Here is a 24,686-nt window from a genome sequence, read left to right as displayed (position 1 = left end):
ACCATGCTCGTCCGTGCGACGACGGACCACCTCAGCTCTTGTGCGTTGTATAGACTCACCATGAAATGTCCACACCATATAATTAGGCTTAAAACCCCTCCTCTGTAGGTGTTTAATCATTACAGCGTCTGTCGTCTTTTTATAGTTGTCGCATCCAGGACACGGGCAATAGTTTCTTTACTGGCCATTTGCGAATGCGGCTTTCACAAATTCCTTTGTTTTTAAAAACCATTCTTTCGTCATCTCTTTCTGACTAGGGTGACCGGTATACATCCACGCACGATCACTCATCTTGCGTAGCTACTAAAGACAGAAGAAATATATTTATATATAATTTAGCATTTATATTCATCGGTTAATCAGGTTCGCTATTTTTATTACGTCCAGGCAACCTACACACTAATAGGTAAAGATAGGTCCTAATCCCACCCGAGTATGTGTAGATTGGGTTCGTTTTCCCAAGCTCTGCTCCGGATCCAACGCAAAATTTCGGTAGCACCGCCCTGCTGTTCTCCTGATACACGTCTCCGCAATAAACAGAGAGGATGTGCATCCGGAGAACAACAGGGAGGAACTATCGAAATTCCGCATCGGATCCAGAGCACAGCCTACGGGAAAATGAACCCAATCTACACATACTCGGGCTGTCCATAGATAATGTTGGACAATTCGAAAGGATGGTGGTTATAAATATGCAAAGACACGCATATTTATAGATGTCGCCCTTTCGAACGGGAGACGCATACTGGTCACGCATACTGATAAATTAATTGAATTACCTAAATCTAGAAAGTTTCATCCGGAAACCGAGCCACAGTAAATGAAGGGGCGGGGAGGAGATGAAATTTGTACTGACCCACGAATGCAGGGGCGGAGCTTGTACAACGCACGGGCAGGTCTTCGCACAGCAGACCTCACACCGACGAGACAACTATCACATGTAAATCCACCCGATCAACACAAATATTCCAATTACGTCATTTTAGAGGAAAACAAGCTAAGTATATAATATTCATGAGCTAACCAAGGTTCTTGTGCCATTTTGAGCTTATTATGGTATTTTGGAGCTAAATGGGCTAATTATGTCATTGTTGGGTTAATTAAAGCAAGGATAACATGAAAGAGGAGAAGAAAGAGGAGGAGGAGGAGGAGAAGAAGAAATCAAGAAGAAGGAGGAGGAGGAGGAGAAGGAGGAGGAGGAGAAGGATAGAAGGTCCTTGGCCTTCTCCTCCTCCTCCTCCTCCTTCTCCTTCTTCTCTTCTTCTTCTTCTTCTTCTTTCTTTTCCTTTTGCCTATTTCTTCTCCTCTTCTCCTCTTGTTGGAGCTAAATTACCTAATTATGTCTTTTTTGAGCTAAATGGGCTAATTATCCCATTTTAGAGGAAAACAAGCTAAGTATATAATATTAATGAGCTAACCAAGGTTCTTATGCCATTTTGAGCTTATTATGGTATTTTGGAGCTAAATGGACTAATTATGTCATTGTTGGGGAAAGTACCGTGCTGCATGGACATGCACCTACTACGCAAAGTTCGCAGGTCCAGAAGTTTCCCTTTTGGTCGAGAGGACTTTCCAGGTTACCTATACTACTTTTCAGTTTATATAAAACTTTTCGATATTTTCTATATTTGAGGATGGCAATATTATTTAAGTTGTCCTGTTTTGCTCCGGTACCAATAAATATAGACGATACATTATTTTGACAGACTTGATTTCAACAAAAGAACATGTGATCTTCTTTGAAGTAGTTTTGAACCTAATCAATAATGATGGGCGAATAAACTAACAGAATCTACCACTAAATCTACTAATTAACTAACAAAATCTACCACTAAAACTACTAATTAATTCCAACAAACTAAATACCAAACATGTGATCTTCTTTTTGTCTTCTCCTCCTCCTATTCTTCTTCTTCTTCTTCTTCTTCTCCTCCTCCTCCTCTTCTCCTCTTCTCCTCCTCCTCATCTTCTTCTTCTTCCTATTCTTTCTAGTAAGCTAACTAACTAACTAACCTAACTAACCAAGCTAACTAAACCTATCGCTAAACCTAGATAGCACTAAACAGCAAAAAAATAACAAAAACAGAATCTACCACTATAACTAAAACAGAATCTACCACTAAGTAACTAAAAAAGAATCTAGCTACCACTAAATACCAAACAATAAAAAATCAACTTCTTCTTCTTTTTTCTCTTCTTCTCCTTCTTATTTTTTTCTTATTCTCTTCTTCTCTTCTTCTTTACTTCTTCTCCTTCTTATTTTTTTCTTCTCTTCTTCTTCTTTTTCTTCTTCTTCTCCTTCTTATTTTTTTGTTCTCCTCTTCTTCTTCTTTTTCTTCTCCTCCTCCTCCTCCTCCTACTCCTCTTCTTCTCCTCCTCTTCTTGTCCTCCTCCTCCTCTTCTCCTCTTCTCCTCCTAACTAAATCTACTAACCTAACTAAAACTACTAACCTAACTAAATCTACTAACCTAACTAAAACTACTAACCTAACAAAATCTACCACTAAAACTACTAACAATAACAACTACTAAAACTACTAAAAAATAATAAAACTAGTAAAAAATAATGCGGGTGGGGGGTGGGGGTGGGGGTGTGGGGGCTCACCGAGAGGGACGGCTGTGGAGGGGCCGGGGTGGCGGGGGTGGCGGGGCGGCGCCGGGGGCGCCAGGTGCGGCGGCGCGACAGTGGTGGGGTAGCAGCTACGACAGCGGGGGCGAGGTGGGGGGGAGAGAGGGGCGCCGGCGGGGGCGACAGGGCCGACAGGGGCGGCAGGGCGCGACAGGGGCGGCGGCGCGACGGTGGTCCTGGCGGCCGTTGCAGAGAGAGGAGCGCGCGGGGTGGGGAGAGAGAGGGAGGGGCGCGCGGGGATGAGCCGTTACAGAGCGAGAGAGAGGGGCGGGGTGGGGGGGAGGGCCATTAACGGAGTTAGCGCTTTGCCATCTGCCGGCGGACGGCAAAGAGTCTAGACTCTTTGCCGTCTGCCTCCGGACTCTTTGCCGTCCGCTAGCATACGGCAAAGGTCCGACTCCTGTTTGACCTAGCCACCCCGCGGTCAGGTGGGCCTATCTACATCTTTGCCGTCTGCCTCTGGACTATTTGCCGTCCACTAGCAGACGGCAGAGAGGTGACAGATGGCAAAAAGACTATATGCCATCAGCCTATGCTTTGCCGTCTGTTTTGCTGAAGCTGACGGCAAAGACAATCTTTGCCATCAGCTTGCAGACGGCAAAGACTAGGCTAATAGCAAAATACTGATTTCCATCGTCGGTATCCGCATACCTATTTCAATCTCATTATTGGCAAGTCTCTTTACTCGTTCCGTAATACAAGATCATGTGACTTAAACTTAGTCACATTGCTTGCAATGCTTGTGTGTGATGTTGTGTTACCGAGTGGGCCCCGAGATACCTCTCCGTCACACGGAGTGACAAATCCCAGTCTTGATCCATACTAACTCAACGGACACCTTCGGAGATACCTGTAGAGCACCGTTTCATACACACAAGGCATTCCTCCGGTGCCATTGAGTTATATGATCTCATGGTCATAGGAACATATACTTGACACGCAGAAAACTATAGCAATAAAGCGACACGATCAATATGCCACATTCATAGTTTGGGTCTAGTCCATCACATGATTCTCCTAATGATGTGATCCAGTTATCAAGCAACAACACTTTGCACATAGCCAGAAAACCTTGACTATCCTTGATCAATTGGCTAGCCAACTAGAGGCTTGCTAGGGACATTGTTGTGTCTATGCATCCACACATGTATCTATGTTTTCATTCAATACAATTATAGCATGGATAATAAACGATTATCTATAAACAGGAAATATAATAATAACTATTTATCATTGCCTCTAGGCCATATTTCCAACAGTTCAACCTCCCCCCATGGAAGTGTATGAAGACAAAGTACATACACATGAGCATTCTGATTCAAGGGCCGAAACAACCGGGAAATAATATTAACTTGTATATGGGGCTTCTTAAAGAGCTCTATTTTCTGGGACTTGGAGTACTGGCCCAATCATGACACGCCTCATTCCCTTGATCAAATTCATATCACGAAGAATGCCCTCGAGAGCTTGCTTGGCACACTGTTGAACATGCTGGAGAAGACCAAGGATGGGCCGAAGTCAAGGAAAGACTTGGAAGATTTGGAGATCAGGGGGATCTCCACATACCCCGTAAAAAGTCGACAGAGTAGACGAAGATGGAGATGTCGGCGGCGCCAAGGGGAAGAAAAGTCAACAAGAAGGAGGGGAATTGTTGCCCCCCTTCTTGCTTCACCTTAAGTTCGAAGGAGATCGATCAATTCATCAAGTGTCTTACGGGAATCAAAGTCAGTTCCGGTTACTGTGGGAACATAAGAAGACTTCTAGACACCAAGAAGAAAAGGTTCAGCGGGATGAAGTCTCATGACTGTCATGTGATGATGACGTAGATACTCCCGGTTCCCATTAGAGGGATAATGGACAAGCACGTCCGTGAGATGCTTACTGGTCTCTACAACTTCTTCGATGTTATCTCTCGAAAGTCCATTAGTGTGAAGCAGCTCCGAAGGCTACATGAATAGGTTGTTGTCATACTATGTGAGCTTGAGATGGAATTCCCGCCCGCGTTCTTTGATGTCATGGTGCATCTGTGTATCCACATCGTGGACGACATCATCGACCTCGGGCCGACAATCCTTCACATCATGATGCCATTCGAGAGGATGAATGGAGTCATGAAAGGATTCGTTCGTAACATGTCCCATCCTGAGGGGAGTGATACGTCCATTTTGCATCATGCTTTTATGTTGACATTTATCGCTTTATGGGCTGTTATTACACTTCACGGTACAATACTTATGCCTTCTCTCTCTTATTTTGCAAGGTTCACATGAAGAGGAAGAATGCCGGCAACTGGAAATCTGGCCTAAAAAAGGAGCAAGTTTGAGATACCTATTTTTCGCAACTCCAAAAGCCGTGAAAATCAACGAGGAATTATTTTGGAATTTATAAAAAATACTGGGCGGAAGAAGTACGAGAGGGGAGCCACCAGGAGGCCACAAGCCTGCTAGGCGCGGCCTACCCTCCTGGTCGCGCCTAGGGGGCTTGTGGGATCCCTGTTGGCCCTCTGGCTCCCCTCTTTTGCTATACGGAGGGTTTCGTTCCAGAAAAAATCAAGAGGAAGCTTTCGGGAGGAATCTCCGCCGCCACGAGGCGGAACTTGAGCAGAACCAATCTAGAGCTCCGGCAGGGTCGTCTTGCTGGGGAAACTTCCCTCCCGGAGGGGAAATCATTGCCATCGTCATCACCAACACTCCTCTCGTCGAAGGGGACTCATCACCATCAAAATCTTCATCAGCACCATCTCATCTCCAAACCCTAGTTCATCTCTTGTAATCAATCTCCGTCTCGCGACTCCGATTGATACCTGTAAGGTTGCTAGTACTGTTAATTACTCTTCATAGTTGATGCTAGTTGGATTACTCGGTGGAAGATTATATGTTCAGATCCTTGATTCTATTCAATACCTCTCTAGTCATGAATATAATTATGCTTTGTGAGTAGTCACTTTTGTTCCTGAGGACACGGGATAAGTCTTGCTATAAGTAGTCATGTGAATTTGGTATTTGTTCGATATTTTGATGCGTTGTATGTTGTTTTTCCTCTAGTGGTGTTATGTGAACGTCGACTACATAACATTTCACCATTATTTGGGCCTAGAGGAAGGCATTGGGAAGTAATAAGTAGATGATGGGTTGCTAGAGTGACAGAAGCTTAAACCCTAGTTTATGCGTTGCTTCGTAAGGGGCTGATTTGGATCCACTAATTTAATGCTATGGTTAGACTTTGTCTTAATTATTCTTTCATAGTTGTGGATGCTTGTGAGAGGGGTTAATAATAAGTGGGATGTTTGTCCAAGTAAGGGGAGCACCCAAGCACCGGTCCACCCACGTATCAAACTATCAAAGTAGCGAACGCGAATCATATGAACATGATGAAAACTAGCTTGACAGAAATTCCCATGTGTCCTCGGGAGCGCTTTACCTCCTATAAGAGTTTGTCCAGGCTTGTCCCTTGCTACAAAAGGGATTGGCCACCTTGCTGCAACTTTGTTACTATTGTTACTTGCTACTTGCTACGAATCATCTTATCACACAACTATCTGTTACCGATAATTTCAATGCTTGCAGAGATTACCTTGCTGAAAACCACTTGTCAGATCCTTCTGCTCCTCGTTGGGTTCGAAACTCTTACTTATCGAAAGGACTACGATAGATCCCCTACACTTGTGGGTCATCAAGACTCTTTTCTGGCGCCGTTGCCGGGGAGTGAAGCGCCTTTGGTAAGTGGAATTTGGTAAGGAAACATTTATATAGTGTGCTGAAATTTATTGTCACTTGTTACTATGGAAACTAGTCGGTCGAGGAGCTTGTTCGGGGTATCTTCACCTCAAAGAGAAGCACAAGGAGTTGCTCCTCAACCTGCTACACCTACTGAAAATATTTTCTACGAATTTCCTTCGGGTATGCTTGAGAAGCTGCTGGCTAATCCTTTTACAGGAGATGGAACGTCACATCCCGACTTGCATCTAATCTATGTAGATGAAGTCTGTGGTTTATTTAAGCTTGCAGGTTTGCCCGAGGATGAGGTCAAGAAGAAGGTCTTCCCTTATCTTTGAGGTATAAAGCATTGACATGGTATAGGCTATGTGGTGATACTGGATCATGGAACTACAATCGATTGAAATTGGAATTTCATCAAAGGTTTTATCCTATGCATTTGGTAAATCATGATCGGAATTATATTTATAATTTTTGGCCTCGTGATAGAGAAAGTATATCTCAAGCTTGGGGGAGGCTTAAATCAATGTTATATTCATGCCCCAACCATGAGCTCTCGAGAGAAATTATCATTCAGAACTTCTATGCTCGGCTTTCTCATGATAATCGCACCATGCTTGACACTTCTTGTACCGGTTCTTTTATGAAGAGAGATATTGACTTCAAATGGAATTTATTGGAAAGAATTAAACGCAACTCTGAAGATTGGGAGTTTGATGAAGGTTAGGAGTTAGTTATGAATTTCAAGTTTGATTGTGTTAAATCCTTTGTCGAAACAAATACTTTTTGTGATTTTAGCGCTAAATATGGACTTGACTCTGAGATAGTAGCTACATTGTGTGAATCATTTTTTGCTCATATTGATCTCCCTAAAGAGAAGTGGTTTAAATATCATCCTCCCTTAGAAGTTAATGTAGTTAAACCCAATCCAGTTGAAGAGAAAGTCATCGCTTATAATGATCCTATTGTTCCTAGTGCTTACATTCAGAAACCACCTTTCCCTGTTAGGATAAAGGATTATTCTAAAGCTTCAACTGTGATACGTAGGGGCTACATTAGAACACCTACACCCCCTGAGAAAATTAGAGTTGAACCTAGCATTGCTATTATCAAAGATCTCCTGTCCGACAATGTTGATGGCCATGGTATTCAGTTCTGTGAAGATGCTGCTAGAATTGCTAAACCACATGCTAGAGACAAACATAGGCCTGTTGTTGGCACGCCTGTTGTTTCTGTTAAGATAGGAGATCATTGTTATCATGGTTTATGTGACGTGGGTGCTAGTGTTAGTGCAATACCTCAATCCTTATATGATGAAATTAAAGACGAGATTGCACCTGTTGAGATGGAACCTATTGATGTCACTATTCAGCTTGCCAATGGAGATACTATCTGCCCTTTGGGAATTGTTAGAGATGTTGAAGTCTTGTGTGGTAAAATGAAGTATCCTGCTGATTTTCTTGTTCTTGCTACCACACAAGATAGCTTTTGTCCCATCATATTTGGCAGACCTTTCCTCAATACTGTCAATGCTCATATTGACTGTGAGAAGCAAACTGTCACTGTTGGCTTTGATGGTGTGCCACATGAGTTCAATTTCTCCAAGTTTGGTAGACAACCTCATGAAAAAGAGTTGCCCAGTAAGGATGAAATTATTGCCCTAGCTTCTATTGTTGTGCCTCCTACTGATCCTTTAGAGCAATACTTGCTTGAGCATGAAAATTATATGCATATGGATGAAAGAATGAGATAGATAGAGTTATCTTTGAACAACATCCTATCCTTAAGAATAATTTGCCTGTTGAACTGGTTGGAGATCCACCCCACTAAAGGGTGATCCTGTGTTCGTGCTTAAGCAGTTGCCTGATACTCTTAAGTATGTTTATCTTGATGAAAAAGAGATATATCCTGTTATTATTAGTGCTAGCCTTTCAGAGCATGAAGAAAACAAATTATTGAAAACTCTCAGGAAGCACCGTGCTGCTATTGGATATACTCTTGATGATCTTAAGGGCATTACTCCCACTCTATGTCAGCACAAGATTAAAACCGATCCTGATTCCAAACCAGTTGCCGATCATCAACGGAGATTAAATCCTAAGATGAAAGAGGTAGTAAGAAAAGAAATACTAAAGCTCTTCGAAGCAGGTATTATCTATCATGTTGCTCATAGTGATTGGGTGAATCCGGTGCATTGCGTCCCTAAGAAGGGAGGTATTACCGTTGTCCCTAATGATAAGGATGAATTGATCCCACGGAGGATTATTACTGGCTATAGGATGGTGATCGATTTTAGGAAATTGAATAAAGCCACTAGGAAAGATCATTACCCTTTCCTTTTATCGACCAAATGCTAGAAAGAATGTCTAAACACACACACTTCTACTTTCTAGATGGTTATTCTGGTTTCTCCGGAATACCTGTTGCACAATCTGATCAGGAGAAAACCACTTTCACCTGCCCTTTCGGTACCTTTGCTTGCAGACTTATGCCTTTTGGCTTATGTAATGCACCCGCTACCTTTCAAAGATGTATGATGGCCATATTCTCTGACTTTTGTGAAAAGATTGTTGAGGTTTTCATGGATGACTTCTCCGTTTCCGGGTCTTCTTTTGGTGATTGCCTCAGCAACCTTGATCGAGTTTTGCAGAGATGTAAAGATACCAATCTTGTCTTGAATTGGGAGAACTGCCACTTTATGGTTAATGAAGGCATCGTCTTAGGACATAAAATTTCTGAAAGATCTATTGAAGTCGATAAGGCTAAGGTTGATGCGATCGAAAAAATGCCATGCCCTAGAGATATCAAAGGTATAAGAAGTTTCCTTCGTCATGCTCGTTTCCATAGAAGGTTCATTAAGGACTTTTCTAAGATTTCTAGGCCTCTTACCAATCTCTTGCAAAAGGATATTCCTTTTGTTTTTGACGATGATTGTTAGGAAGCCTTCGAAATACTTAAAAAGGCCTTGATAACTGCGCCTATTGTTCAACCACCTGATTGGAACTTACCTTTTGAAATCATGTGTGATGCTAGTGATTATGCTATTGGTGCTGTCCTAGGACAAAGAGTTGATAAGAAGTTGAATGTTATTCACTATGCTAGTAAAACTCTAGACAGTGCCCAAAGAAACCATGCTACTACTGAAAAGGAATTTTTAGTAGTCGTGTTTGCATGTGAAAAGTTCAGATCTTACATAGTTGATTCCAAATTCACTATTCACATTGATCACGCTGCTATTAAGTACCTCATGGAAAAGAAAGACGCTAAACCTAGACTTATCAGATGGGTTCTCTTGCTACAAGAATTTGATTTGCATGTTGTTGATAGGAAGGGTGCTGAGAAACGCGTAGCAGATAACTTGTCTAGGTTGGAGAATGTTCTTGATGACCCACAACCTATTGATGATATCTTTCCGGATGAGCATTTGAATGTCATCAATACTTCATGTAGTACACCGTGGTATGCTGATTATGCAAATTATATCGTTGCCAAATATATACCACCTAGTTTCACATACCAGCAAAAGAAGAAATTCTTCTTTGATTTGAGACATTACTTTTGGGATGATCCTCACCTTTATAAGGAAGGAGTAGATGGTGTTATTAGACGTTGTGTACCTGAACATGAATAGGGGCAGATCCTACAGAAGTGTCACTCTGAGGCTTACGGAGGACACCATGCGGGAGATAGAACTGCACACAAGGTATTGCAATCAGGTTTCTATTGGCCCACTCTCTTTAAGGATGTCCGTAAGATTGTCTTGTCTTGTGACGAATGTCAAAGAATAGGTAATATCAGTAAACGTCAGGAAATTCCTATGAATTATTCACTTGTCATTGAACCATTTGATGTTTGGGGCTTTGATTATATGGGACCTTTTCCAAAATCCAATGGGTATACTCATATCCTAGTTGCTGTTGATTACGTTACTAAGTGGGTAGAAGCTATACCAACTAGCAGTGCTGATCACAACACCTCTATCAGGATGCTTAAAGAACTTATTTTCCCTAGATTTGGAGTCCCTAGATAATTAATGACTGATGGTGGTTCACATTTTATTCATGGTGCTTTCCGTAAAACGCTTGCTAAGTATGATGTCAACCAAAGAGTTGCATCTCCCTATCACCCTCAGTCCAGTGGTCAAGTAGAGCTAAGTAATAGAGAGATTAAACGGATTCTGCAAAAGACTGTCAATAGGTCTAGAAATAATTGGTCTAAGAAGCTCGATGATGCACTGTGGGCTTATAGAACTGCTTATAAGAATCCCATGGGCATATCTCCGTACAAAATGGTTTACGGTAAAGCATGTCATTTACCTCTTGATCTGGAGGATAAGGCTTATTGGGCAATCAAAGAACTCAACTTTGATTTCAAACTTGCTGGTGAGAAGAGCTAATTTGATATTGGCTCACTTGATGAACGAAGAGCTCAGGCATATGAAAATGCCAAGTTGTTCAAAGAAAAGGTTAAGAGGTGGCATGATAAAAGGATACAAAAACGCGAGTTCAATGTAGGTAATTATGTCTTGCTATATAATTCTCATTTAAGATTTTTTGCAGGCAAACTTCTCTCTAAATGGGAAGGTCCTTACATTGTTGAGGAAGTATATCGTTCCGGTGCCATCAAGATCAACAACACGGAAGGTAATTTTCCGAGAGTGGTAAATGGGCAAAGGATCAAGCATTATATCTCAGGTACTCCCATAAATGTTGACAGCAATATTATCAATACCATAACTCCGGAGGAGTACATAAAGGATATTCATCAGCCTCTTTCAGACTCGAAAACGAAGAGGTATGTGATTCGGTAAGTAAACCGACTCGAAAACTTTTCTAGTAGGAATTTTTCTCCATTTTGGAATTTTTAGAAAATTAGAAAAATTTGAAGCAGTTCAGAAAGTGCACGAGGAGGCGACAAGCGTGCCAGGCGCGGGCCACCCCCCTGGCCGCGCCTGGGGGGGCTTGTGACCACCTCGTGTGCCTCCCGGACTCCGTTTTCTTGCGGAGTACTCCTTCTGGTCGGGAAAAAATCATTATATATTCTCCTGAAAGGTCTGACCCTCGTATCACGCAAATTTCCTCTGTTTTCATTTCGAGCTTGTTTCTGCCACAGATTTAGAGCAAGATGTCGTCTCGGGAATCTGTAGGGGATAACGATCTCCCTCAAGTCTATGAAAAGTAAATGCTGATCTAAAAAGAATGGAGGTCATGGAGGCCAAGGAAAGGCTACCTGAAGAAACTAAGGGCAAAAGTGAGGAGAAGAATCCGGCGTTGGACGAAGGGCAATTTGTGCTCAACAAGGAAGAAGCTGAGGAAGAGGATTTTCTTCAACCCTACCTCCACCTTTTACCCCCATCCTTGATCGAGCTCTTGAGATTATGTGAAATAACTCGTGTTCGTAATACTTATCTCACTCGTGAAGTTGTTTTGCTGGAGAAACATATCACAGAGCTCCAAGGTATAAATCAAAGATTGATGGCCCTCTTGGAATCAAAAGACAAGACAACTCCACCACCATCACCTTCAAAGGAAGACAACTAAGCACGGGTATGGGCAATCCCCTTGGCTTGTGCCAAGCTTGGGGGAGTTTCCCCGGTATCGTATCACCATCACATCTTTTACCTTTACCTTTTCTTAGTTTGATCCTTTTTGGTTTTATCTTTCTCTAGTAGAATAAAGTTCTTAGTGATCTAGGCTTGAGTTTTGCTTTGTGTCACCCCTGATGTATTCGAGTTCGTTAGTCATATAATAAAGAGTGTTTTAGTTAAGGGCCTTGCTTCTGCCATGATCTAAAGAAAGAATGATAAAAGAACAAAAGCATGAAAGATCATATAATGATCTTCTGGGAAGTGATGACCTCACATATAAAAAGAATGTTGATTGAAACTTGTTGTGGGTGGACAAAAGTAGACCTTGGTCATTGTTGCAATTAATAGGAAGTTATAAAGAAAGAGAGGTTCACATATAAATATATCAGCTTGGGCACCATCTATGATTGTGAACACTCATTAAACTATTACATGCTTAGAAGTAGATGTTGGACAAGGAAGACAACATAATGAATTATGTTTGCTTGGTTCCAAACAATGTTATATGACTAGAGATCCCTTAGCATGTGACGCTTGCTTCCATCTCATATCAGCCAAAACTTCCACACTAAGTAGAGATACTACTTGTGCATCCATAAACCTTCAACCCAGTTTTTCCATGAGAGTCCACCATACCTACCTATGGATTGAGTAAGATCCCTCAAGTAAGTTGTCATCGGTACAAGCAATAAAAATTGATCCCTAAATATGTATGATCTATTAGTGTGTGGAAAATAAGCTTTGTACGAACGTGTGATGAGGAAGACATAAAAGCGATAGACTGCATAATAAATTTCTTTATCGCAGGAGGCAATATAAAGTGACGTTCCTTCATACTAAGAGGACACACATCCAAACCTCAAACGCGCATGAAAACCTCTGCTTCCCTCTGCGAAGGGCCTATCTTGTACCTTTACATTTTGCCCTTGAAAGAGTCATGGTGATCTGCACCAATTCCTTATTTCGCCTTTATCTTGGCTAACGTCATATGCTAGGGAAAGATCTATATTCTTATGTCAACTTGGAAGTAAGTACTCATGAATTAATATTGTTGACATTACCCTTGAGGTAAATAGTTCGGAGGCGAAACTATAAGCCCCTATCTTTCTTTGTGTCCGACTAAAACTTTGATCTCATGAGTACCACGTGAGTTGTAGCAATTGTAGAAGACAAAAGGATGATTGAGTATGTAGATTTGCTTTACAAGCTCTTATTTGACTCTTTCCGATGTTATGATAAATTGCAATTGCTTCAATGACTAAAGGCTATTGGTTGTTAATTCTCAATAAGGTTCTTGATCCATACTTTACTTTGTGAAGGAATTATCACTTTAGCATAAGAGATTATATGATGATATTGCTGTTCTAACTATGATCATGATGCCTGCATGTCCATATCTTGTTTTGTCGACACCTCTCTCTCTAAACATGTGGGCATATTTATTGATCTCGGTTTCCGCTTGAGGACAAGCGAAGTCTAAGCTTCGGGGAGTTGATACATCCATTTTGCATCATGCTTTTATGTTGTCATTTATCGCTTTATGGGCTGTTATTACACTTCATGGTACAATACTTATGCCCTTTCTCTCTTATTTTGCAAGGTTTACATGAAGAGGAAGAATGCCGACAGCTGGAATTATGGCCTGAAAAAGGAGCAAGTTTGAGATACCTATTCTGCGCAACTCCAAAAGCCGTGAAAATCAACAAGGAATTATTTTGGAATTTATAAAAAATACTGGGCGGAAGAAGTACAAGAGGGGAGCCACAAGGAGGCCACAAGCCTGCTAGGCACGGCCTACCCCCTGGCCGCGCCTAGGGGGCTTGTGGGCTCCCTGTTGGCCCTCTGGCTCCCCTATTTTGCTATAAGGAGGGTTTCGTTCCAGAAAAAATCAAGAGGAGGCTTTCTGGAGGAATCTCCGCCGCCATGAGGCGGAACTTGAGCAGTACCAATCTAGAGCTTCGGCAGGGTCGTTCTACCGGGGAAACTTCCCTCCCGGAGGGGGAAATCGTCGCCATCGTCATCACCAACACTCCTCTCATCGGAGGGGACTCATCACCATCAACATCTTCATCAGCACCATCTCATCTCCAAACCCTAGTTCATATCTTGTAACCAATTTCCGTCTCGCGACTCCAATTGATACCTGTAAGGTTGCTAGTAGTGTTAATTACTCTTTGTACTTGATGCTAGTTGGATTACTCGGTGGAAGATTATATCTTCAGATCCTTGATGCTATTCAATACCTCTTTGTTCATGAATATAATTATGCTTTGTGAGTAGTCACTTTTGTTCCTGAGGACATGGGATATGTCTTGCTATTAGTAGTCATGTGAATTTGGTATTCGTTCGATATTTTGATGCGTTGTATGTTGTTTTTCCTCTAGTGGTGTTATGTGAACGTCGACTACATAACACTTCACCATTATTTGGGCCTAGAGGAAGGCATTGGGAAGTAATAAGTAGATGATGGGTTGCTAGAGTGACAGAAGCTTAAACCCTAGTTTATGCGTTGCTTCGTAAGGGGCTGATTTGGATCCACTAATTTAATGCTATGGTTAGACTTTGTCTTAATTCTTCTTTTGTAGTGGCGGATGCTTGCGAGAGGGGTTAATCATAAGTGGGATGTTTGTCCAAGTAAGGGCAGCACCCGAGCACCGGTCCACCCACATATCAAACTATCAAACTAGCGAACGCGAATCATATGAACATGATGAAAACTAGCTTGACAGAAATTCCCATGTGTCCTCGGGAGCGCTTTACCTCCTATAAGAGTTTGTCCAGGCTTGTCCCTTGCTACAAAAGGGATTGGGCCACCTTGCTGCACCTTTGTTACTATTGTTACTTGCTACTTGCTATGAATCATCTTATCACACAACTATCTGTTACCGATAATTTCAGTGCTTGCAGAGATTACCTTGCCGAAAACCATTTGTCAGATCCTTTTGCTCCTCGTTGGATTCGACACTCTTACTTATCGAAAGGACTACGATAGATCCCCTACACTTGTGGGTCATCAGGGAGCACCATCCAGGGGTATCTGACCCAAGAGTGCATCTCCTTTTGCGAGAATTATATAGGCAAAGAAGACCCTGTTGTTGGTTTGCCCGTCAAAAGCACCATGGGAGGCTTGGAGGAGAAGGTCATAACAACGATCGGAGGGGATTGCACGTGGACTACTCGGATCGACGGGACAACTTTGACAGGGCTAACATAGTAATGCTACAACACCTAGATGTGGTAGATGATTACGTGACATTACACAAAGAAATCATCACAAAGAACTACCGTGATCAGGGGATGCGCACGACGGATGACGAAGTTAATGTAGAGCACAACGCCACTTCCTTGCATTGGTTCAAAGAGCAGTTCGTGCTAATCCCCGAGAAGAGGGCAGTACAGACGGGTTTCTCATGCACGTCTTAGCACATGGCCCCACACACAAACTCGTGTCCTATGAGGCATACGATATCAACGGGTACAAGTTCTACAAGGAGGCCAAATACATGGACAGTGATTACCAGAACTTAGGGGTGACGATTGAATGCGTGACCGACTCCAACGACACAACTGAAAGATTCTACGCAAGGGTCGAAGAGATCTGGGAGCTTAACTATGCTGGAAGGAACGATGCGACGATGTTCCGTGTCAGGTGGGCTAAGACCGTCGTAAGAGAAAACAAGTATTTCACTACCATGTCTATATCCGATGCAAAGAGGGCTACCGTGAACGTTAACGTCATCGCCAAAACTGAGCCATGGATAGACGCTAAGCACGTGACACAATGCTTCTTCGTAATCGATCCTACTAATCCGAGTCGTGTTGTCATGAGGAGAGGCAAAAGGAACAACGTCGAAATGGATGGAGTTTCCAACGAGGAAGACTATGACTAATACGGCAACCTAATGAGGGAAGATGACGATGTCGACGAAGCATAGATGAAAAGAAGAATCAAGACTAGATTACCTAAGAAATATCATACTCCATGGTGCTAGAAAAGTAGAATCAACACTACGAACAAGAAAGGAAAGAAGATCAATGTGAAACGTGTTTGACGCAGATGAGAAACAATCATTTATATATATGTATATATTTTGTATACGAAACAACACATGGTTCAGGTAATATTTGCGCAGTGTGGGAGGGAGACGTACGTCCTCGTCGTTGACTCCGTGCGAGAGGCCGTCGGGATAAACTAAAAAAAAGTTAGAAAGCAATACAAAATAAAAGTAAACAGCAAAGGAAAGGAAAATAATAAAAAGAAAAATAATAAAGAAAATAATGTTAGCACTAGCACTCGATTGTTAAAAGCGCTACTACTAACTTAGCAATAGCGCTCGTACCGAACTAGCGCTATTGCTATTTGTCATAGGGCATTTAGCAGTACCGCTGGATTAGAACCAACGCTACTGCTAACTTAGCAGTAGCGCTAGAACGAATCCAGCGCTACTTCTACTTTTACTTAACCCAGGTCCAAAATTTCCCTAACTCCCCTCTCCCTCCACTCCTTCCCTCTCCCGCCTCTCCCCCTCTCCCTCGCGTGCTCTCTCTCACCGCCGCCCCCTCCAAGCGCCGATGCCCCCTACCCTCCCACTCCAGTAAGCCACCACCCCCTCATCCTTACTCCCCCACTCCAGTTAGGGTTAGGTTAGGATTACGAGCACCGCGATCGGTGGCCCGCCACCCCCCATGCCGGAACGCATCTGCCACCGCCCACCCACGCCAGCCACCAATGCCAAGTCCGCGCGAAAGGCGGGAGGAAAAAGAACAGAGTTTTTTTCGAGTTGACGGAATAAGAGAGATTTTTTGTGTCGGTAGAAGATGTTGGTGGGAAGCATGGGATCTGATGGTTGGCGTGCTATACCCATGGTGCAGCAGATGGTTGGCCACATCCAGGTCGGAGGAGGAGGATGACGGGGTGAAAATCCCGTCTGTCTCTGGCCAGAGTGATGATGGACAAGACCAAGGGTGTCATCCCCCTTCTTGAAGGATTCATCGTGGTTGCTTATTTTCCTGTACGATGCTCTAGGTGAAAACCTTGATCCTTTGGGTCAGGTGGTGGCGACGCTATAACGTCCTGCCTTTCGTCAAGGCACCGTCATAGAGCTCATGGTATGTCGGCACTCAGACTCGTCTCTTCGTGGTGCTTGTCCACGGTTGAGATCAGCTTCATCGTCCATTTGGACTTGTATGGAGTGGAGTGTCTGAACCGAGGCACCTTAGTATTATCTTTCATAAAAGATATACCCAAGTCATGTGAAAATAACAATCAATAAAGCTGACAAAATACCGAGATGTGTTTTTGCTCCCGGGTGCATTTGCTAGTATACTTGTCCACGTTCTGATATATTAGATTGTTAATTGACATGTTGCGCAATGTTAGCTTACTAAGGTCGATATTTAGCTGCAGGCTACAATAGTACAATTTCATGTCACTAAGATCCTCCGTTCAGCAATATTGTTTTGCAATCTTTTAGATTCAACACTCTCAGCAGCTTATAAGTTTTACCAGAATGTCCGAGTGGCCTATGTTTTGCCGGAATGTTGATTCATTTCCGTTCCGGCAGATTTTAGGCGCTCCATATATCCACTTTTTAGAAAATGTCATGCCGAAAATTTTCGTGAATTTCGGCATGACTTGTGCTAGAAACTAGGACATATGAAGTGCGCGGGAATTGCCAGAAAGGGGAATGAATCAACATTCCGACAAAATATAGTCCACCTTTTATTATGCATGTTATTCGGCCTAGAATTAAAATATTATACTTAAATACTCATAGAAAACTAATATGTCTAGCCACGACGAAGCTAGGGGTTCTGGTCGCCACAAAGAAGACCAGTTTGACGAAACAAATCATTATTTTGATTACCTGGACCAACGTGACATGCACATGTAGGGCGGCAATGAGACCAACCCCGACACTGCCACCAGTAGTGATAGTGGCACCGACACCAAGACTGGTGATGATGTCAATGTACCCGGTGTAGGACCGAAGCCGAAGAGGGCAAGAAAACCAAATGCGCTCGACACCGGACAAATTGTGGTCACGGTGATGCACCCCGAGAAATTAGAGCCAATGGTGCCGGAGTGAGCGCGCAAGTAGTATGGCACTCAACTAGGACGCATCCTTAGGGAAACCGCCAACATCAACAATGAAAAGTTAAAGAAGATACCACATATGGAGCAGACGCTCCTAACGAAGTTGCACAATAGGTTCTTGTTCCCCGGGCGGACTAAAAAAACTTCCGTGGGATGACGAACCCAAAGATAAACAGTAAGGCAATGGTGACGTTCACCAACGGCTTGTTCGCTTGGAAAGTAAGGGTGAAAAAATTGATTCTAAACAATGAACCGTGGTCCAAGATTCATGCTGACAATCCGTCACTAATGGAAGAGGACTTCGAAAAATTCAAGGAGACTTGCGCTACAGAAGAAGCGCAACAATAGTCGGAGAAACTAAAGGAGGTACAGGCGAGGAACACGCCTGCCCACCGCCTCGGAAGCCGTGGTTACGAGGGGAAGAGGCTTATATGGGCCAAGGAGGACGCCGAACGTGAAAGTCATGGAATTCCAAACCCCTTTGCGGAGTTCACCAACCCGCATGAGCGTGACTAGATCACGGCCCGGCACAAGTGGGACCCCTTCAATAAGGTCTTTTCCACGGACCCGAACACGAGGGAGTTCGTGAGTCTACTGGTAATTGTTCAATTACCACCTTATATTAATTAGCTTCCAATCAATTCGACAACAAGTTTTGTCACATTTATAAACCATCCACATTCCTTTTGCACAAAGAGCAGCACCAAAAGGCAGCCGAAAGCGACGAGTCATCTTAGTCGTTGGCGAGGCCCATGTGGGACAACCCATTCAACCGGGTCCTGAACATACTTAGAAATGTCTCGGTGGACAAACCTTCGTGTTATGGACATGTGCACGGCGTCGGAGATGGCGCCTCATGGATGAAGTGCTACCATGAGAAGTCGGAGAGAAAAAAGCAGAGACGACAACATTCACAATGTACCATTAACGAGAAGGTCGCGCAAGCCGTCGATAAGAGCAAAGTTGAGACCAAAGAAGAGCTGGCCAAGGTAATCGATGATAAGGTCAATGCAGCTGTGGCAGCTTCCTTAAGCCAATTGGTTCCGGTAGTTTTTGAGTTTGTGAGGAGGAATCCAGAGAAAAGGCCAGATGACTTCCCCTTCCAAGCTTTGTCGGGGGCAATTCGGCGAACATCACACCACCAGCACGTGCTCACGCAACTGCACATGCTCACGTAGCTGGTCTCGCTCCGATTCATAGTAGCCCGTCCTCCGTATTTGGCATGCTCGGTGGGGCTTCATCTTTGGCTGAGCTGGACGCCATCACGGTAATTACGCGTCATACACTCTTCACTAGCATGTCTATATAGTCTTCCATCTCAGTTGCCTTTCGGATGTCTGACATTGTAGTCATCGCAGGCCGACGAAACCCCATGCACACTACTGTACAATGTCAACGGCCAGAAGGTGGACGTGGCAAAGGCAACGATCATGAAAATGAAGGACCACATGCTCCACAACTGATAGATGCCCCATGGCATCTTTAAAGTTTATGTGACCAGTGATAAAGCGGGCTTCGAGGATTTGCCTCTTCCAACACGAGTCAATGACGACGAGACCCCTAAACAGATTGGCGCATGCAAGAGCTGGATATTGCCTTGGTCGAAGACTCACCTTTGTGTCGAGGCGCCCGGTAGCACACTAACGACAACTCCTCAACAAGGTATGAACACCACCCCACCAACCCAATTACCTGGACTTGTCGCGGCAGGTGATAGTGGTTGACGCTTCGAGGGAGAGCCTCCATTAGTGTCAGCTGACGTCGCCCCCGTCGAAGAAGCAAATGCTGATGATGTCATAGAGGAGGATGCTGATGATCCAAACCAGTATATCAATACCGGCTATGACGATGCTCGGGAGTACGACTCGGGCTATGAGCATGGAGATGACTTGATGATGCGTGAATTGCCGGAGTCGCAACGTCCTATGGGAGATTGCAAAAAGTCTCTCTTCATGTGATCCTCGTAGAAGACACCTCCACATGCCGCCTCTACCCAGCAAGAATAACACGGGGGCCGTACGCTGGTAATTACCCCGACGACGATGGGGGTGGTTGATACGTCTCCAACGTATCTATAATTGTTGATGGTTCCATGCTATTATCTTGTTAAACTTTGGATGTTTTGTATGCCTTTTATGTCTTTTTTGGGACTAACTTATTAACTCAGTGCCAAGTGCCAGTTCCTGTTTTTTCCGTGTTGTTGACCCCTTTCAGAGGAGAATTTTAAACGGTGTCCAAACGGAATAAAACATTCGAAAAGATTTTTTCCGGAACAGAACATACGTAGGGGACGTGAGAACCAAGGCAGAGGCCACCTGGGGAGGCCACAAGCCCCCTAGGCGCGGCCAGGGGGCCCGCGCCTAGCAGGCTTGTGGGCCCCCTGTGGCTCGTCTGCCCTACCTATTCTGCTTATAAATTCCCGAAAAATCCAAAACTGCGCGAGAGATCCACGAAAATACTTTCCCGCCGTCGCAAGCTTATGTCTCCACTAGATCCCTTCTGGGGCACGTTCTGGTGCCCTGCCGGAGGGGGGATTCGGATATGGATGGCTTCTTCATCAACACCATGGCCTCTCCGATGATGCGTGAGTAGTTCAACATAGACCTTCGGGTCCATAGCTAGTAGCTACATGGATTCTTCTCTCTCTTGGATCTTCAATACAAAGTTCTCGATGATCTGCATGGAGATCTATCCGATGTAATCTTCTTTTGCGGTGTGTTTGTCCAGATCCGATGAATTGTGGATTTATGATCACATTATCTATGAATCTTATTTGAGTTTCTTCTGATCTCTTATATGCATGATTTCGTATCCTTGTAATTCTCTTCGAGTTCTGGGTTTTTTTTGGCCAAATTGATCTATGATTCTTCCAATGGGAGAAGTGCTTGGTTTTGGGTTCATACCATGCGGTGACCTCACCTAGTGACAGAAGGGGTAGCGAGGCACGCATTGTGTTGTTGCCATCAAGGGTAAAAAGATGGGGTTTACATCATGGGCGTTACTCTGTTCGTCATGAACTCAATACACTAGATGCATGCTGGATAGCGGTCGATGTGTGGAGTAATAGTAGTAGATGCAGAAAGTATCGGTCTACTTGTCTCGGACGTGATGCCTATATGTATGATCATTGCCTTAGATATCGTCATGACTTTGCGCAGTTCTATCAATTGCTCGACAGTAATTTGTTTACCCACCGTAATATTTTCTATTTTGAGAGAAGCCTCTAGTGAACACTATGGCCCCCGGGTCTACTTCACATCATATTTTCAGCCTTACACTTTTACTTCGTTGAACTTTCCGCCTTCAGATCTCACTTTGCAATCAATCTTGAAGGGATTGGCAACCCCTTTATTGCGTTGGGTGCAAGCTCGTTTGTGTTTGCGCAGGTACTCTCGACACTTGTCTTGATTCTCCTACTGGATTGATACCTTGGTTCTCAAAACTGAGGGAAATACTTACTGCTCCTGTGCTGCATCACCCTTTCCTCTTCAAGGGAAAAACCAACGCAAGCTCAAGAGGCAGCAGAAGGATTTTGACGCCGTTGCCGGGGAGGATCAAGCCAAGAATAGTCTCCCATCAACGTGCCGATTTTTGGCACCGTTGCCGGGGAGGATCAAGCCAAGAATAGTCTCCCGTCAACGTGCCGATTTCTGGCGCCGTTGTCGGGGAGGATCAAGTCAAGAATAGTTTCCCGTCAACGTGTCAATCTCTGGCACCGGGGATTATTTTAGGTGAAGCTCATCCAAGTAAGTGTCGCAAACTCATCTCTTGCATTTACTTTTTTGCCTCTTGTTTTCCTCTCCCCCACTTCTGAAAAAAAATTACAAAAATATTTGCTTTTTTCGTTCGCCCTTTTCTCTCGCTTGCTTTCTGTTCGGTTGTGTGCTTGTTTGCTTGCGGAAGTCACGATGACTGAAAACACCAAACTTTGTGACTTCTCGAATACTAATAATAATGATTTTATTAGTACTCCGATTGCTCCCGCCACTAGTGCGGAATCATACGAAATCAATGCTGCTTTGCTGAATCTTGTTATGAAAGAGCAATTCTCTGGCCTTCCTAGTGAAGATGCCGCATCCCATCTTAATACCTTCATTGAGATTTGCGATATGGAAAATAAGAAAGATGTGGATATTGATGTGATTAAATTGAAGCTTTTTCCGTTCTCGTTGCGAGATCGAGCAAAAACTTGGTTTTCGTCTTTGCCCAAAAAAAGTATTTATTCTTGGAACAAGTGCAAAGATGCTTATATATCCAAGTATTTTCCACCGGCTAAGATTTTCTCTCTCCGTAATTATATCATGAATTTTAAGCAACTTGATCATGAACATGTTGCACAATCTTGGGAGAGAATGAAATTGATGATTATAAATTGTCCCGCTCATGGCTTGAGTCTTTGGATGATTATACAAATCTTCTACGCTGGTTTGAATTTCGCTTCTAGAAATATCTTGGACTCCGCCTTAGGTGGAACGTTCATGGAAATCACATTAGGAGAAGCCACAAAACTCAAAGACAATATCATAACAAACTACTCTCAGTGGCACACTGAAAGGTCTCCTACTACTAAAAAGGTACATGCTATAGAAGAAATTAACTCGTTGAGCGCTAAGATGGATGAGTTAATGAAATTGGTTGCTAGTAAAGGTGCTCCTTTAGATCCTAATGATATGCCCTTGTCTTCCTTGATTGAGAGTAGCAACGCAAGCTTGGACGTTAATTTTGTTGGTAGGAATAATTTTGGCAACAACAATGCTTTTAGAGGAAACTATGTTCCTAGGCCTTTTCCTAGTAACCCTCTAATAACTTTGGCAACTCCTACAACAATACTCATGGAAATTACAATAAATTACCCTCTGATCTAGAGAGTAATATCGAAGAGTTTATCAACTCGCAAAGGATTTTCAATGCGTCCATAGAGGAAAAACTACTCAAATTTGATGATTTGGCTAGGAGCGTTGATAGAATGTCTAGTGATATTGATGCTTTGAAAGTTAGATGTGCTCCTCCCAAGAACAATATGGATGAAACTTTGAAAGCTATGCGTGTTTCCATGAGTGAGAGCAAAGAAAGAACCGCCAAAATTCGTGCTAGGCATGAATGGCTCAAAAAGGCGTGTTCTCGTGATAAGAATCACGAAGATCTTATTGACTCCCATTGACTCCCATTGGCTCAAAAAGTGCTTGGTGTGACTCCCATTGAATCCTTCTTTTCTAGTGTCAAACCTAATGATGATGGGGCTGGATATGAATCCACTTTGGTTGGAAAACGCCACAATGATTCGGAGTCCATCTATCCTGATGCTAAAAGCATTGAAAGTGGAGTAGAAGATATCAAAACTTTGAGTAGTAATGAAACTACTACTTTGGATTTCAAGGAATTTAATTTAGTAATGAGTAGTGATTGAATGCATTTCCTTGATGTAATCCATGCTAAACTCTCCACACGCTTGTATCCAAAACAAGGCCTTTACCGATCATATCATCGATGTTATGATAAAATCTCTTGAAGAGAAACTTGAGTTGGAAGTTTCTATTCCTAGAAATCTTCATGATGAGTGGTAACCTACTATCAAAATCAAAATAAAAAACAATGAATGCAATGCTTTGTGTGATTTGGGTGCTAGTGTTTCCACGATTCCAAAGTCTTTATGTGATGTTCTAGGCTTTAATGAGACTGAGCAGTGTTCCCTTAATTTGCATCTTGCGGATTCTACTATCAAGAAACCCATGGGAAGGATCAATGATGTTCTTATTATTGCAAATAAGAACTATGTACTTGTGGATTTCATTGTGTTTGATATTGATTGCAATCCTACGTGCCCTATCATTCTTGGTAGACCTTTCCTAAGGACTATTGGTGCTATCATCGATATGAAGGAAGGGAATATGAGATTTCAATTTCCTTTAAAGAACGGCATGGATCATTTTCCTAGAAAGAAAATAAGATTGCCTTATGAATCCATGATGAGGGCTAATTATGGTTTCAGCACCAAAGACGACAATACATGATTCTATCGCCTTATGCCTAGCTAAGGGCGTTAAAAAATAGCGCTTGTTGGGAGGCAACCCAATGAATTTATCTTTTTCTTTCTATTTTTTGCGTCCACACCATCATAATTCTGTTTTGATTTAGGTTTTTGTGTTCCTTTTTGTGTTTGAGCCAAGCAAAACCTTTATGACTAGTTTGGTATTGGTTGTTTGATCCTGCTGGAAAAAGACAAAAACTTTTCGCTCACAAAATCATTTGTAATTTTTATTCAGAAAGATATTTTGAGTTGATTCTTTTTGCTGCTGGTTGATATGAATTCTTCCGAGGCTGTCGTAAGTTTTCAGAATATTTGGGGTACTAGAAGTATACGAAGTATACAGATTGCTACAGACTGGTCTGTTTTTGACAGATTCTGTTTTTTGTTGTGTTGGTTGCTTGTTTTGATGAAACTATGGATAGTATCGGGGGTACTAGCCATGGAAAAGTGAGAATACAATAATCTAACACCAATGTAAATAGAAATCAAGATTGCTACAGTACCTAAAGAGGTGGTAGTTTGTTTTCTTGTGCTAATGATATCGCGAGTTTTTGTTTAAGTTTTGTGTTGTGAAGTTTTCAAGTTTTGGGTGATGTTCTCATGGACAAAGGGATAAATAGTGGAAAGAG

The sequence above is a fragment of the Hordeum vulgare genome, chromosome 3H (assembly GCF_904849725.1).
Source record: "Hordeum vulgare subsp. vulgare chromosome 3H, MorexV3_pseudomolecules_assembly, whole genome shotgun sequence".
NCBI lineage: Eukaryota > Viridiplantae > Streptophyta > Magnoliopsida > Poales > Poaceae > Hordeum > Hordeum vulgare.
This window is presented reverse-complemented; position numbering follows the sequence as displayed.